Below are 17,898 nucleotides of genomic sequence, written 5' to 3' on the forward strand. Positions count from 1 at the left end.
TGAAGAGTTTAGCATTTAGTAGATTGGGGAAGACAGCTTGTGGATAAACAGGTGTCACTGCAGAGAAAGATTCATTGCAAGTGGAGCAACACAACAAAAGGGAGAAGGAAGAGAGAAATTTTTTGCATCGTCTCATAATCCCATCTTGTTTTTTGGCGTGCATTCCCCTTATTCCATTTTATTTATATAACCACAGCTTGCAAAACATAGCAGTGAAATGCAAAGAAATTACTTTTGAGAGAGAATTTGATTCTGTTAGAGTTTGTCCATGGAAGCTGTAAAGCTCAGTAAATACTTTTCTAGCACAGTAGAAAAATGTATATAAAAGGTTTCGCAATGACTGTGCAGAAAGAGGTTGTAAAACAAATGGAAATGTGTGTTATTACTGCTAGGTTTAAAAAATAAAATTATTAACAATATTTAATCAATTCTTTACATAAAAATCAATATATATTAAGCAAATCCAAATTCCCTTTTAAGTAGTGTATTGTTTTTTAGAAAAAAAAAATAATAATAAATGCCTCAAGTTAGTTTTATTAAAATAATTAACCTTTCCTTTCTGTTGAAGTTCTTGTCACTCGTTTTCCCCTGAAACCTTCTTCCATCCATTTTGCACTGTATAATATACCAAAGAATATGAGAGCAAAAATAAAGCAGTCTTGAGACAGGTGACAGGTAAATAAAGATACATAATGCTCTTTGAATCCCTAATCAGTTTAGTCTGCAAACAGGAAAATAGAGTTGGGGGGCTGGGGGTGTATTAGGGGAAGAAATTCAAATTGTTGAATCAATACGGCATTTAAACATCAATTTAAGTGATTTATTTTATACATTTATTATTTTTTTTAATATATTGCAAAAAATAGAGTTCAATTAATTGTTTTACCAGCAAAAAAAAAGAGTAAATTTCATATTTATTTAGTAAATTTAATGTTCCTTTAAATATATATTTTTCCCAACAGATGTAATACTAAGAAGACAGGAGCCCAGCAATTGGTGGAAAACGGAACAACAAACATTACCCTCATCATCCACCCATTACAGTCTGATTAGATTTTCTTTTCTACTTGCTTTCTCTCCTATTTTCTAAAGGCCTCACTATTGCCCTTATTAATTCATTTCAGCAATTCCCGTTATGAGCAGATGGAAAAGGAGAGGAATGCTAATAGCATCCTGCATCCAGAAGGCAAAAAGAAACAAGGGCAAAAAAAGAAAAAAAAAAAGGAAGGACAGTTGATGTAGATGAGGAAAATAAAGAACCAAGGGAAAGACGTATGTGAGAATCATTTCAAATAGTGGCGGTTTTTCAAAAATTCCAACTCAAAATGCACATATTCATCACCAGATGACAAACTGGAAAGCATTTTGGGCAATAAATGAAACGATGGCTTGCAGCTCATTTAAAAAAACTAAATCCAGTTTCTGCAAAACGGGGTGATTAGAAGCTACAAAAGAGGTAGAATATTTAGAAGATGCTCTTCACCTTGAGTAAAAATGAAGGATTTAAAGATTTTGTTGTGTAAATAAATACCCTAGAAAGCTTTAGATCCACATAAGTTTGCATCACTGAACGCAGCAGGAAACTTTGATTCTAGTTTCAAACATGAAGCCTCAAAAATCAGCAGGAATATGTTTGGAGTCTGCAGGAGATTTTCCATTTTTTTCCTCATATGTTCTATATTTTCCTAGGAATACAAAAAACCCTCATTTTAACAAAAGCAGGCAGTAGAAACTTTTGCACAGGATTGTAAGACCTCAGTTACCTGGTGTAGCTTCAGAATCATTTGTCAATGTTTGAGGAGTTGACCTCTAACTTTGTACATCCAAGAGCTCATTTAAATCGTGAACACGCTTGGCTTAGGGACAATGATGCAGCTCGTTACTCTAATCTTTTCGTAAACTCTGCATTTTCCTAAATCTGTGACCTTAACTGATTGTTTCACGTCATCTTTAATGGATGATGTTTGGTTTATGAATTATGATCCCATTTAAAAACTATTTGGCCCAATTGTAGCCTTTATAAACACAATTCTACATAAAAAAGACATGCATTTCTATTAGAGAGCCTTTCACAAATGGTGCCTTTTTTATAACCCAGGATGCGTTTATTTGCGACAGATTTATTTCTTCAAGTTGAAGCATTCATCATTGAGGAATATGACAAGTCTGGATATACAGCCAATGAATGGGTTAAAGGGAAAAATGGTTTACTTGAAAAATATGTCTTTATGCAAATGAGGAACAGCACAGCTTGTGAAGCTGCCAGGCTCATCATTGTACATAAGTTTAGTATTTATAGACATTTCTCTTCAGCAGATTTCACATTCAAAATTGGTATGACTGATGTCATATGAGTATTTGTGTTCAGATGTGAAAGACGGCAGAACAGAAGCATAATGTTTGAGACAACTAGTTTGTAAAACTAATTAAATATTTCACAGCAGGACTCCCCAGTGTCAAAACCAATAGATCAGTCAGCCATGTATGAGACAGGCCAGAAACACGGTGCAGCTTTTACAGCCGTCCGCGATATTTCAGCCGTCATTTACCCCCGAATTATTCCAGACACTTCTAACAGGATGTAGAATCGCACATTCAAACTGCAGAACTTGGTACCCGTGATACTAATTGGAGTGACAACACAACATGGTGGACAAATGTGTCGCGTGATTCACAGTACAAAACACAACACAAGCTTCAATCTAAAAACCTTCTGTGGCTGAAAGTAAAGACTGTCAAAGGGTTGTAGTTCTCAACAAACTCTGTGACGCACAACTGCACAATCAACACATAACAAACAACAGATGTCAAATATGTGATACAAGCAATTATGCTGCTGTTTGGTGGTTACTTCCATTCCCATCACTTTACCAAAAGCTACACTGATGATTTCCGCAAGGCGAAAAACTCGAAGCCATGTTGACTGAAGTTCACTGTCCCAATGGGACAGGAAAAGTAGAGTTCTAAGCTTTGTTAGGTCCACCCATGGGTCTATTCACACACCAATCACAAAACTATACACCTAATCCACCAAACAATCATAATTTGTATAACACTTTTTATAGTTGGTAACATAAAAATGCTGTACACCAAGATAAATAATATAAAACAATAATTTAAAAACAGAAGAAGGAGCAGCGCACAGACACAATAATAATCTTGGTGATTTTTTTCTACGCAACAGAAGAAAAATGCTGAAATTACATTTTAAACAAAAAAAAATATTTAACTGTTGTCAATCAAATGGTGAATAAGCCGCTCTGTAGAGTAAATTTGACTGATGACATCTGTGCCTCAACCAGCCGTGAACCTCACTGCAGGTCGCTGGCGGAACAGTAAACTGATTATTTTTATTTTACTGACATATCCAATATTTTGACTGATGTACAGGATTTTTTAACCTTGTAATTGGTTTGTACTCTATACATACATTTTAAAATTCTATAATGCGGATAGAAAAAAAATAATAGACTTGACAACTTCCCGACAGAGACGATGACAAAAATCCCTTTAGGCTTCAAAGTTGGAGAATATTAAGAACCAAGACTTCACATGTACCAGAAGTTTGAGAGGAGTTTAATCTCCAGAGCTGAGACCTACACCTCCCCGCACAGAATGAATTACATTAGTAATGCAAAGTCTCACATTCCTGGTACTCAAATCCCACTCAGAACTCCATCCTTTCTCCTGAGCTTACAAAAAGAGCTACACTATGACGTTTTTAGACGCAGGTTGCAGTAAAAAAAAAGAACAGCCAACTGATTGATGTCCGCTTAACTCCATCAACTCCAGAACAAGACTAGTCCATGGACTGAGGGAAAAACTTTAAAGGTCATCCCACAACATCTGCTGTCTTCTTTAGAAAAGGTTAAGGAAGACTTTTTAATCTAAAGTGTCACTTTTCCTCCTTTTTTTTTTACAATAATATGCTCTGCAACATAAAAAAATGTAAATTCAAGTCAACTTTCAGAGGGGTAACTTTTAAAGAAGTAAAAAGCAAGTTTTTCTATTTAGGTACATGAGTACATGCCTCATTGACTGCAAAAGTGAGGACTAGTATAAATTGGTTACATTTCAAATAACCTTAAATTATGTTTAAAGAGAAAAGCATGTACATTCAGGAGGATCATAGTAGCCAATCATTTAAAAAAAGGCTGAAGTAAAGAGTGAAATCATGTTTTTGGTGTTTTAACACGTTCTTGTGGCATTTTTCTCATGATGGAGGACATGTAGAGTAAACTAAACTTAAAATTGCCTTTCTGAGTATTTATTCAAATTATTGGGAATCAGGAGAAGGCAAAAACACGTGGTTTGAAAAAAATAAGTATTTGTGACACTGGGAGGGTTACAACCTCCCTTCTCCAAGCTCTCAGTTATGGGGGAGGGGAAAGGGGGATGGAGTTGTCCTGTGCCAACGGTCCAGCCCAGAACTCGGAGACAAATTTAAAATGATCTACTGCTGCTCTGCAGGAACTATGTCCTCAAAAAACCGCCCCAGATTTTTGATTTGTACTAAAATTTACAATTATAAAAATACCATGGTACGATTAATTACATAAAAGATAATGCCAGACAAAGTGTGCATTATCAGAAATGAACACACGACATGAAAGCATGAACCATCCGACACGAAGCTGTCACATTTGGCATGTGACAACTTGCCGAACTACGTGTCAAATAGTTCAATTGAATATTTAATTTGTAAGTGGCCATGATACAAGTGGGACGATGTCTTGGAAGTGTGCATTATCAGAAATTAACGGACTTCACGGAAGTAATTGTCCTTAACTTTGTCTGGCATTATCCCTTACTTAAAAGACAACTGGGAATGCTTTTAAAATAGATCAAAAGATGATTGGATTGGGACTTTAAATCAAAAAGAAAGTTAAATGAGAATTAGGATTTTAACATGTGAATTAATTTCAATATTTTGAAACCAAAGAGACTTTGTCATAGCACTCCTAATGGTCTTTTAATTATGATCATGTCAAAATCCCCCAAAAAAACTTTTTTTCTAGGACATAATTTCCTCAGAGCAGCAGGAGTTCATTAGAAATTTGGCTCAGAATTGTAGGCAGGACAGTAGTTGTGGAGTAATGTCGTCTCTTCCCATCATCCATCGGTTTACATTCTCCTGCTTGCTTACATTCCCTCACAACCCCAGACTAACATTACCACCACAATGAAAATGGCGAGCAATATCGAAGCTATCCAGCATTACAGTTTTGAGCCAGATTCCAGTTCGGACGATTAAAAGACCTACATGCATTTAGACGTTGTAGCTTCTACATCACACCTTCAAGCTTTTATCAGTGGCATTTTTTGTCTGCTTCTGATTCACAACAAATTGGATTAGGAAAAACCCATAAAATGGAAATTTAAGTTTAATTTCCTTATTATGTCCTCCATCATGAGAAAAATGCTACAAAAACATGTTAAGGAATTTTATTGGAGTGGGTCTTTAAAAATATTTATAATTTTAAGAAGTTCACAACTACTGGTAAATGTGAACATTTCTTTACAGTTACTTGCATCATGTGGGCAAAGAATCAGGAAACTCTTGATGCTTATCAGTAAATATACTTGTCATTGGGATCTATTGTATTCATCAAATCAGCCAGTATGGATTTACCATAGATGTACACGATGAATGTTAAAGCCTCTGGCTACACAAAGGATTATGGATCACTTTCAGAGAATACACAGACTTGTGCAAAGAGACTGCTGTGACCTCCACACCAGCCAAGGACAATGTGTGACACTTCCTTTCAAGCCCAGAAGAAAAATCAGCGAAATATTCACTGCTTTAATTTTCTTCAACACATGAAGTCTCAGCTGGGAACCGCGGGAGACGTTTTCAACATAAACCCAGCTGTTGGACTTTCCGATTGTGCTCAGTGTTGTGACAGGCAAAGGTATAAATATGCCTGATAGATGTATCTTGTGTGTAGTTGTGTTACGTTAAAGAGAAGCTGACTCAAACAAGCATGCAGCGATGCATGAGAATTCATATGCAAGCCTAATTAAATAATGCGATCTTCTCAGCAGGACTCAAGGTCTTACACCCACTGTGGGAGAGAAACCAGGACAGCGATTCGGCGTTTTTACATCCAAGACTAATTTCATCTGCCATTTCATATTAAAATCCACTAAATGTTCCTCGTCTAATAAGCGTGTGAATTCTCATAGCTTACAAAGTGAAGTTTGTCACAAAGTCTGCAGAAACAAAAAAATGTGCTTACATTTTTTTTTAGGTTTCAAATGATTAAAGAGGAGGTGTTTTGAGAAATCTAGTTTTTCTGATGCAATAAAACCCAGATTTCATTCAAGAGTAAATGTTTCAATACATTTGATGCCACATGGAACTGGTCTTTGAAAAAATATATAATAAAACCTCTTCTAAAGCTTCCACAATTTCCACCGCTCAACTCAGGCCAGGCAGGGCTTTTCTTTTTGATGCTAAACTTGCCCAACTCTGATAAGACTTGAAGGGTCTTTCTGAGCACCCAAGCCTCAAGATAAAAAAACGGGAAAATATCCAGGAGGAACGACAGGACAGAAACTATGGAAATTACATCTTAATCCATCACGTGAGTTATGGAAATTCATGCAAATTAAGATTTTTTTTTTAATATAATTCTAGCCTATAGGGTACAGATGGTGTTTGTCCTGTGTGGATGTGCAGTTTTGCAAAGATTGTACATGCTGAGGGGGATGTACAACCACAAAAGCAATTATTACTATAATTAAAATAAATGATCGCTAGAAAAACTATTTTACCCAAAGTGAATCCAAAATGATAAAACACTTGTGCATGTACTGATTTATCTATGAGATGACAACTTTCTGAAGTGATGGCTCAGAGAAAAAAGCAAGTACAATAAGTGGGGGAATTGTGTTAAATTGATTTTTCTTTAGTGTGTGAAAATGCATATCGACATAAAATCCTCTCTTAGCTCTTATTTTTAACACTTCACCACCAGAGCTTTATCTCCAGTGTTTACATTCCTTTAACAACTGAAACTGTTTATGACTTATATTCCTACAATCAGTATGTGAATAGTTTATAAAAGAAAAGGCTATATTGACAGTTTTATTGTTGATGATACCATGTTGATAGATTGGTTAATCACGTAGGCTCTCCTTTAAAAACTAACAATGCCTTAGAACAAGAAAACTTGAGCAGATAATTTCCTTTGCAGGGAATATTCAAAAGTGTACCAATAGTTGGTCTGCTTTCACACTGCACTTTCAAGGGCAGATCATATAATCTGGATACATTAATCAGTTGTAAAAGTTGCTTATTTTATAACGTTGCTGGATAAAATGAGCACCAATCACAAAGGTGATAAAAGGGGAAAAAAAAAGTCTACTAAATAGAGGTAGAACGACTCATTTTAACAATGATTTGACTCGTATCATAACTTGTGGTTGGTAATAATATTCATAGTCAATTGTTAATTTTGAATGACTCTATCCCATTTACTGACCTAAATTGGATCCAATCCAATCCAAACATTTTATTTGTACATATTCTCGAGATTACCGCTTTTTCTGCCTTCAATATATTTATTCTTTAAAAAAAAAAAACACACACCCATCCATTGACGTGTGTGTTTATTTAGTGTACTATATATAAACTGCATGAAACAAGCAGTCATTGAATGTCGGACATTTTAATGTTGGAAATTTGAAGCTACCTTCTATAAAATATGGTCTCATATGTTTTAGTAAGTTGATAGAAAGCTTGTTTGTACTATTCAAACAAGCATAAAATAGATGGAAGCAAAAACTCTTGTTTGGAAGCATAAAACAAAGTTTACACACCTGAACAAAAGCCGTCTTAAAACAATCACAAGCTTCTTTCCTTTAGTCAGGAATGGTTCTTGCTCTGCTATATAAATTAGATTCCCCCTCGGTGTCAGGACAGATTCGTGCACACGCAAGTACACGTGCGCACACACACATGCAACAGTGTTCCTCATTCTCATTCATCTGCTTTCTTCTCAATCACTCCCTGAACGCTTCGCAGAGCAATTATAATCATCCTAAATTTATTTCATGACGTGCTTACAAAGCCAAACAAAACTCCCGAGCGCACGCACGCGCACATATACAAACACGCGAGTCGCACAATCAGCACGACAAAGCTAGATGTTTACCGCCTCACATTCCCCAGCATTTTGCACCAACAAGGCATCCTGTACGGCTGATTTGGCTAATCGTATGCCATAATTTACTATGTGACAGAATGCTGGCTGGTTGAAGCGGCATTTGTTTGTGGATGTGTCACAAACACAAACTGTATGATGAACCAAAAGATGGGGTGTGTTTACCAGCAGAAGCGTCTCCCTGAGGATTTGAGACACATGGACCAAAGGATTGTTATGGAACGGGGTCAGCAGGTGATGAGCAAAATAAATAAAATATGAATCAAGAGTAGGAGTCAGAAAAATGGTAAGCAATGTTGCGGAAATTTCAGAACAAACTGAGATAGTGACAGCAAAATGATCCACTCAGTTTAGCGTGAATGGAGGCCAACATCTTGTGAACAGGAGGGTCTGAAAACACTCCAAAACAAAGCATAGAGAGCTTGGGAAGGCTTAAGAGCGAGGGGGATAATTGACGATGTAAGCAGCTACTTCTTCAATTCTCACTTAAAGACATGAAATGAAAGTCAAAAGAAGAAGAGCTGGAGATGCTGGCTGCTGCACCCCACTCAGAGCTCTGATGAAAGCAGAGGAAACATTAAAAGATGCATTTAAAGCGAGCAATTACAGTTCCTAATGGAAGGAGTTAAGATCCACAAGAGACCAAAGATGGTCAGAAAACGGTATCACTATGTGGCAATGCAGGAGTTCTGTTGAGGCCAACATATCTAAGCAATGCAGACCTCCAATTTAGCCCCAGCAGGCTGCTTTTAATAAATTCTAAAGGCTGGAAACCACTTTGGTCTTTCTTCATTCACCCTTCTCTCCTTGTACATTGTGAACTTGTCAGTCAGCTCCCGTCATCAATTAACACTGAGAACTGTTTCTTTCAACCTCTCACTCTTGCTTCTTCTGTCACTTTTCAGGCAGATGAAGATGGAGACGGGTCATTTAAGAGTAATTAGCAAGTCTAAATAGACAAATGACCATATGCATGCACATAAACGGGAGCACGCCAAAGCGCAGAGAACATGAATCACGCCAACAGAATAGCAATAAAGACCAAAATTTTAAAAACAACTTTTACAGACACTTGAATGCACAATCGTCAGAGCGAAAGCAATAAAAAGCTTACAAGTTTGTTGAGGCACGCTTAAAGATTATCTCAGTTCTTGCATCCAAAGAGCACAAAGGCATCACTCAAAAGCCTTCAGAGTCTCCGTTTCCATTAGATATAATCTACATGCAGCTCATTTCAGCACAGAGTTTCTCTAGAAACCAGATAACATATGAAGCATTAAACTAAAATAGTACATAAAAATCCCAGCATGAGAGAAGGAAATCCAAGCTTCGAATAGGTTTTTTGAATGATTACTATTCATTAGAATTATTACACAGCTTACCTTAACCTTGCTACTTAAATGATTAATAAGTGGAATCCCAAAAAGCACCAACTTTGAAGTGAGTTTAATAACCCACTCCAATATATATATATTTTTTTACATGTAGCATTTAAAAAATGTATGTGTAAAAAATTATTTAAAAGCATTTTTGGAATTAGATTCATTTAAAATCAGTCCTAAACATGCCTCTGATGGAATTAAGGTTTCTTTCATGTTTAAATCTTCTTTTTTGATAAGCAAAAGAAGTATATTTCAGGATGGGTAAATGTATAGAGCTAATATTTTCACATTCAAGTCTTGTAAATTTGGTCTTTTGAGGGGGGAATTTTAGGATGCAACAATTCACTCTCCCCCCAAACTTGATTTTTGGGTCACTGTTTTCTTTCGATTTGACACATCATCTTTGCATTAAAAAAAACAAAAAAAAACGCAAGTGACAATGAAGAAAGCTTTTCATAGGCATAGCAAATAAACCCTCTTTCATTTAGCGCAATGACTGTGTGACACTTAACGTAAACATACAGCTATGCAGGATAGCTACAACAATTAACTTCCCTTACTATTCAGTTTAACAGAATAGCTTTAAACCAGTAAATTTTCCAGTAAATTGTTTAGTGGGGTAATTTTAAAAAAGCCCCAATTCAGATTAAAAGTCTCATTAAACCAGAACTTTGGTAGTTTTCCTTCTTTTTCTTTCCTGAATTGATATTAACATCAATTACCCATAAAACAACATTTAATTGATAACTTAATACATTTACATATATTGGATTTATGTCAGCAAGTCCAAGTGAGATATTAGCCATTTAAATAAAAGTACAAAACTAGATTTGATTTGGCAAAGCCTAAAATATTCAAGCTAATGAAAATTGGGAGCAATTTTAAACATGTACATGTACATTTACTACTTAGTTTTAAATTAGGAAACCAAAACTATGTGCCTTGTTGCTGTAAGTATCATATAAAGTCAAGGATTGCTGTGCTTCATAGCAGCCTCAGATATGAGTGAAGTAGTGTAGATGTGGAGCGTGTCATGCACAGAGAATGAGTCAAAATAGTAAAAAAAAAAATTGTTCTGGTACAGTCTTGGAATTTATTGTGATACACATCGTATCATTAGATGGATATGGCAATATGTATTGTATCGCCAGAGAAAACACACCCCTAATATCTAGGGTTAGTGATAATAGAAAAGCAGATGTGCACAAAGTATTGTTTTTTTTTGTCAAGTTACACAGTTTTATAAATGTTAACCAGCATCACATCCTAATACCTTGCAGATAAACTCTTTGGGTCATGGTCAGTCTTAGAATAAGAAAACCACCTCTTCCAGTTTGATTTATGCACATGCAAAATCATGAGCCTGAGGGGAATTATTGCATCATTTTGGGATAAGAACAACTTCTGACCATCAGTCAGTTATTGACACCACCATGCACACACACAGATTGTTGATACTGGTTAGGGACACACAACTGAAAACAATCTACCCAGGAAAGACGATTGGAATAAATTATAGATGAACTGATGCTATGGAGTAGATGTAGGAGCAGAGCCAGTCTCAAACATTAACAAGGGGGGGGACACATAGGGAAAACAAAAATACATTATCTTGTTTATTATTTCTATAGTCAGTTTGTGTCCTCTTCTTTGGGAATAGTACATGCACAGTTCTCTTTGGTGATTCAAGCAACAATTAACTTTGTTTAGACGGTTTGTTCACACTCAGTTACTGGTATCCTGACACCTATTTAGTCCTGACACCTGTGTATGGTCCCTTTTACCACAGCGGAGGTGCTAACGAAAGCAACAACAACAAGTTAGCAGCTGCCTTCTCCGTCAAAAACCTTGTTAACCTACCGGCCTGGAAAGATAGCAGGACTTTTGACGAGTATGATAGGAGGGAAGGTGAAGGAAGAGCAAACACGCACCAAAACAGAGCGCGTAGAGGAGCAAGGGGCCAGATGGAGGTAAATGTCATTCCGCTTTATATAGAGAGACTCCGCGGAATTGCAGTCCAGCCTATAGATTTATCAGAACTGGCTCATACCATAATGGAAACTTGCACAACAGAAATAAGGAAATTACACCTTAAAGTTCAAATTTTCATGAGTAGCACACAGTGTGTGAGACTACTGGAGCGTGTCTGTTTGGATTGGAGAAGGTTGCACACAGTTTGGATTGTGGACATGCTTTCAAACCAATGTGGAGCCAACAGAGTCCCAGCTCTCATCAGTGCCCCAATCATCACAAGTTGAAAATGTGTTGCCATGTCTTCATTTCATGCTACATACACACTGTACCCCAAAAGAATAACACATTTAGAAGTGTTAATTAACATGTGAGGTTCTGCTGAACCAACTAAGAAGAAATTCTATTACTTTATAGACAATGAAGTTGACTTTCAGACGATCCCTAATGCAAAACCAAAGACAGATACCAGAAATGATAGTTATTATATTAGACATATTCTTTAAGCAATGTTAACTTTAAATGGATAAATCAAGGGTGTTTTCACTGAAAGTCTTTTACTAAAGCCAACCATCAATATTAATGACACTTCATGTCTGAAAAGAAGGTTTTTTATGAGTATTTTTTTAGTTACGTAGATTCAATCTACCAGTGAGAAACGTTGCATGAAGTGTCATGCAAAGACTGTAATAGTCTTAAGCATTCATGTTACAGATTATCAGATGTTGATGTTTTCTGAAAACTCGGATAAAAAGAATCAACTTTACTCCCCAGCAGTGATCTCATATGCATTTTTCTATGGTTATTCTCTCTATCTTCTAAATCTTAACATTTTTTGCAAAGATTCTCTTCATGCCAATTTTTATCTCTGTCAAACATTTTCCACTTACTCGGTTTGCAACAAAACACTTCAGCAGGTATCACTTTCTCGTGAGAGAAAAAAAACTTTAAACCAAGTTGTTTTCCAGTTCATTAGACGCCTGATGCTCAGCGTGCACAGCTGCAGACTTGAAAATAGTTTGTTGCTGCCTCAAATCCAAAAATTCTGTTACTGTGTTTCTTGATGTCAAACGCCCACTGCCATACATCAACATCTGAAGACTTTGGATGCTTCAAAACCCTGAAAGACTACACACAAAACTTTTGCGGAGTAGTTGAGATCAAACTGAAATCTGACTTTAACCCAAAGACATAAAGTTGAACAGTTAAATAAAATGATATACAATATATTTTTTCAGAAGTATTTATTCACTCTTTCAAGTAAGGTGTTTTGCTAAGCTTTATGGCCAACAAAACATTTGATTGTCAAATATGGAAAGAATTTTTATCATGTGTTGACCAATATAGATATTAAAGTATGACCCCAAGTCAAAAGAACTTCAAAAACAACTTGAAATTCTATTTTGGGATAGTTCAACACAAAGCAAAAGAAGACAGTTTTGTTCATCCATGCAAGACTCAAATGAAAACAGCTCAACTTAGCTCAAAGAAGGGGATAAAAAGAAGTTAAGAACAATCAACAGATGTTTTTTGGCTTGCTTGCTTATTTATTTTGTCATTTAAAGACAGTCAATCCAATCTGGGTATTGCAGCTTGTTAATGGTTGAGAAAAGTTTGATCAGGGTGTGGGGGTCTGTTAAGTTTGACCCCTTAGTTCAAGCAAAATAAACTGGTTGCTTTGGCATACAAAGACAGTTTGGAGAATTCAATGATCCAAATTTGGTACAAACAGTTTGGCTATAGCCTCAGTTCCAACCATTGCTGTATATGAGAACTGGAGTGAGCGCCGCCTCCTCCCTTGCATTGCAGATAGAAAGTACCAACAGCTCTGAGAAAAACAAAATCCCATAGACTGGTATTGAGAAATAAACAGCTATTACACAGTCATTATATTTGTCAGAATAACAGTTCTTGATCCTGATCTTTTTTAGGAATTTTTACTTACCGAGAAGGAGGGTCTAAAGGCAGGGATGCCCAGTTTAGTCTAGTCTGTTTAGTTTAGTAACCACCTATTGCTTATATTTTATGACTGACTTTATGATTTTGTACATTTACCAATGTGAAGCTCATTGAGACAACTGAACTGTGATATTGGACTATATAAATAAAACTAAATTGAATTTGCCATAAAAATGCTGACTCAGCCAAACTTTGACCAATAGCTGCTTACTGATATTGTCTGGTTCCAACATGGCAATGTGGGTAATTAATGAAAACTTAATTGACTGTAATTGGTTGGAAACTTGACGTACGTCATTTTTTATGGGGGACGTCACTCTCAGTCCAGTTCTCATATACAGTCAGTGGTTCCAATATGACTGTGCACCAGCACACAACGATAATCTATGAAGGCATGAAAAAACAACAGAAAGCCTAATCTTTTCTTTCAAAAATCAGTGTCCAAACTCACTTATGACTGAAATAAACATTAAATACTCCCATGAACATACTTCTACCTTATTAAGAAAATCCCAATCCCAGAAGAGCCCGTTATGAAAGGGAGGGTTTTTATCACATTAAATCCTATGAATTACATACGAGATAAAAATGATGAGCAAAAATGTATGTCAGAATAGTGTTTATATCCCAAGTGGAGCCCCGAGAAAAACCCAAAAAATGCTTGAGAGACTATGTCTCTTGGCAGGCCAGGGAAGCACTAGGAGATTCTCCCAAAGGAGATGGAGGAAGTGGTTAGGGAGAGGAAACTCTGGGCATCTTTGCTTAGACTGCTGCCCCTGCCACCCAGTCTCAGATGAGAGGAAGACAATGGATGGCTAAATATAGTGTGGGACAAAATGCAGCTATAACCACATTTGTTGTGGCAACTGAATTCCATTTTACAAAAGTCGATCTTCAATAAATTCTTAAAATCAGACATGTATTTTGCTGTTGAAGCCAAAAATCATAGACGGCAGGAACTAAAACGACAGACCACAGCTGGCAAGAGAAGGAAAAGTTCATTTCAGTACAAACGGAATGATTAGGGATGAAACAGACTGAATGAGGCAACATGTGAGAAAGAAACGGGGAAAGCTGATAAAGTATTGGTGTCAAGGGAGATTAATGAATGAACTGAGGATCAAGACCGAGTAATGGAAACGAACGAGCAATGGACAAGACTTTTGGTTACTTGAAAAGGACAGAGGGAGGACAAAAACTGTCAAAGGGAATTGAGTGCAGGATGCAAAAAAAGAGAAGGAAAAAAACAGGAGGCATATAAGCAGGTGGCCAAGAAAAGTTGTTTTCAGAACTAACAGAAGCTGGCAGCTTTTAACAGTCAGGATCTGAAGCCACCAGCGCTACATCACAGATGGCTCATCGCGTATGTAAGATTTGTCACTTCAAAGTATTCAATTAGAAAACTATAAGCATTTCAGTACAACTGGCCTTCACCTGAACCTTTGAGCAGCATGGCATGTTTTGATCAAATAAGAAAGTTGTGAAATGAATTAATTGTAATCCTTCTTTTGCTTACACAATGCCCAACTTCTATACTCAGACCCCTGAGTGGCTATAAATGACCAAAACATGCCAAAAGAATAAAAGTGGGAGGTGTTTCGTTCAAACTGTATATATTTAATGTAAAGGTGGTGTGCTTATTTGATTTACTTCTTAGATAATTGTAACAAACCAAATTGGGAATCTAAACAACAAAAGGCTTTTAAAATGTAAATTTAATAGAAGAAATTAACAATAAATCACTAGGAGTTTGAGAACTTTAAATAAAAAAAAGAAAAAGAAAAAAAAAAACCCTGACAAGTCCATTAGTAAGAGTCGGTTTCAAACACAAAAGCAAGAACAAATGCACTCATATCTCAGTCCTGCGGCTTTTTGTCTCACTTGACTGCACTTTCAGTCCAAGAGGCAGAATGTTCAAATAAAAACACAGCATGTGCTCGCTTTGTCATTTGCTCTTAGAGTTAATACTTTACTTTTTGTAAAGAACCCACTCTACCTGAAAAATTTAGATGGATGCTCAATTGGGTTTTTGTTCCCGCTCCAGAAACCTGCACTCCTCGGTCGCCACAAATTCAGCTGAAAGCCAAATGCCGACCCTCTCCAACAACTAAACTGTCAACACGTTCCATTTCATGAACAATGCTGTGCAAATGAGGTATTATACAGCAATGCTGCCAATTCAAACGAACACTTTTTTTTGTGAAACAGGATCTGAGATTTAGATGAGAGATGTCCAAACTGGAGCTTGAGTGTATTTAAGGTCAGTATTATGAAACTTCCAGTTTACTGACCAAGTTTAGAATAGTACAGATGGATGCAACAGTGTGACGTAAACTACCATTGATGTCAAATGCGCAGTGTTCATAAAAGTGAATGCGTTTTTTTTTTTTTTAATGTCTTCAAAACTCTTTTGTGATTACATTTCATTCAACACTGGTGGCATTGAAGTATTAACTGTGCACAAGAACCATCATTTTATCAATAGGTCGTTTTTTTCCAGATCAAGATAGAAAAAAAAAAAAAAACTTGCCCTTTTTACTTTAGCTAAAACTACAGGTGAGGACTGACGTTGCATATAATGGTAATTGCATTTCACACCATCTACAAAGTCATGACACTCCCCACAGAAAATATCGGGAAATCACATCAAAGAGATGAACAAAATAAAGAGGCATGACATGAAAGTTCATTTTGGGATACATTTGTCAAGGCATATAAATGGGCAAAGACTTCAGTGTCTCTAACACACTGATATCAGAAGCCTTAAAGACTCACTCAGATGAAAATTGTGTTTTTGGTATTTTTAGCATGTTCTTGTGGCACTTTTTAAAGAAAACTAAGCTTGAAATTGCATCTCTGAGTACATTGTATTACCAGAATGTTGCACTTGGCTCACTCATCCAAATGATCAGAATCAAGTGTCCCAATCGATTGGTCTGGCCACAGGTGTATAAAATCAAGCCTGCAGGCTGTTTTTACAAACATTAGTGAAAGAATGTTCTGCTCTTAGGAGCTCAGTGAATTCCAGCATGGAACTGTCATAGGATGTCCCTGTGCAACAAATCCAGTCGGGAAATGTCCTAAATATTCCACAGTCAGCCGTCAGCTCAATCAAGATAAAATGGAAGAGTTTGGGAACAACAGCAACTCAGCCATCTAGTGGAAGGCCAAGAACCCCACCAGTGGACTCTAGAGCAGAGGAGACCTGATAGAACACCTCTGGGATGAATTAGAGCGGACTGAGAGCCAGACCTTCTCCACCAACATCAGTGTGGGACCTGATCAATGCGCTTTTGGAAGAATGGTCAAAAATTAATTCAACCTTGTGGTTCCCAGAATAGTTGAAGCTGCAACAGCTACAAAAGGTGGACCCTCATCATACTGAACTCTCTGAATTAAGAATGCAATGACACAATGACACTTTCTATTATGGTGGTTCACTCTTTTCGTCTGTCAGTATGATTGGAACATAAATGCTGTTTTGAATTTAATGTTTGCATATCTTTACTTAGTTTTTTTTTTGTTGTTGTTATGAAATGAAAGTATTTCTTTTCTATTTGAAATAAATCTAAATCTAATGCATCCACTTGTAGAAAAATGCGTCTTTGTTTTCCTTGTCTGAGCTCCCATCTGGCTCATAATGGTATGAGTGGATAGCTCCAATATTGGTCACCATTTTTGTTGCACTGATAATGTTAGATTGGGGGTGTGAGGGGCTGTAAGCTAGCGGGAGATGGTGTAAACAGATGGATGATGGAAAGTGGGCTTACTCCGTGCTAACAGTCTCACCCACAACTTATAGTGTCTAAAATAACTTTTTTTTTTAACTGTAGATAAAAACAGCATCGTCATAGCTGGAACAGAACTGGGAACATTTAAAAAAATGATTGAAGTGGGTCTTTAAAGATGTGTTTTGTGGCTCTAAAACTATTAAAAAGAATACATTTAATCAATGTTGAACAGATTGAAACTGAATAATACATGAAACAAAAATTTGCTTTTTGCTGATTAGATTTTGAAGTATAAAAAAATGTATTAAGTTTGTTTTTAGAGGATACGATGAAGCTCTAGACATGAAAGAGTCTTATTATACAGTCCAAAAGGGAAACAGACAAAGAAAGAAGAAATCAAAGCAGCCAAACAAAGTATAATTAAGCCAGCACGTGAAAACAAATATACTTGTCAGTCATGTTTCGTTGCCATGGAAGCAAGTGATTTTGTTTGAATGTTCTCCTCCCTAAAATAACCTGCAGTATTAGCTGTGCTCCTTTGACAGCTTATGAAATAAATAGAAAATCAAAACGTGCAAACATCTGCACTGATGTAAAGTGTGTGTGCGTGCTCACATGCGACTTAAGGCTAAGTACTTTGTGTAAAACCCATCTGTGGACGTTTCAGCTGAGCACATCTCATGG

At 36.5% G+C, this 17,898-nt stretch overlaps 1 protein-coding gene across 3 annotated transcripts in view; it reads right to left on the minus strand.

The window, feature by feature from the left end:
* The window catches only part of LOC112156404 (pyruvate carboxylase, mitochondrial), a 299,032-nt gene that overhangs the window by 217,628 nt on the left and 63,506 nt on the right, over nt 1–17,898 (minus strand). The gene's annotated exons all lie outside the window — the stretch shown is intronic.

The sequence above is a fragment of the Oryzias melastigma genome, linkage group LG18, assembly GCF_002922805.2.
Source record: "Oryzias melastigma strain HK-1 linkage group LG18, ASM292280v2, whole genome shotgun sequence".
Lineage (NCBI taxonomy): Eukaryota > Metazoa > Chordata > Actinopteri > Beloniformes > Adrianichthyidae > Oryzias > Oryzias melastigma.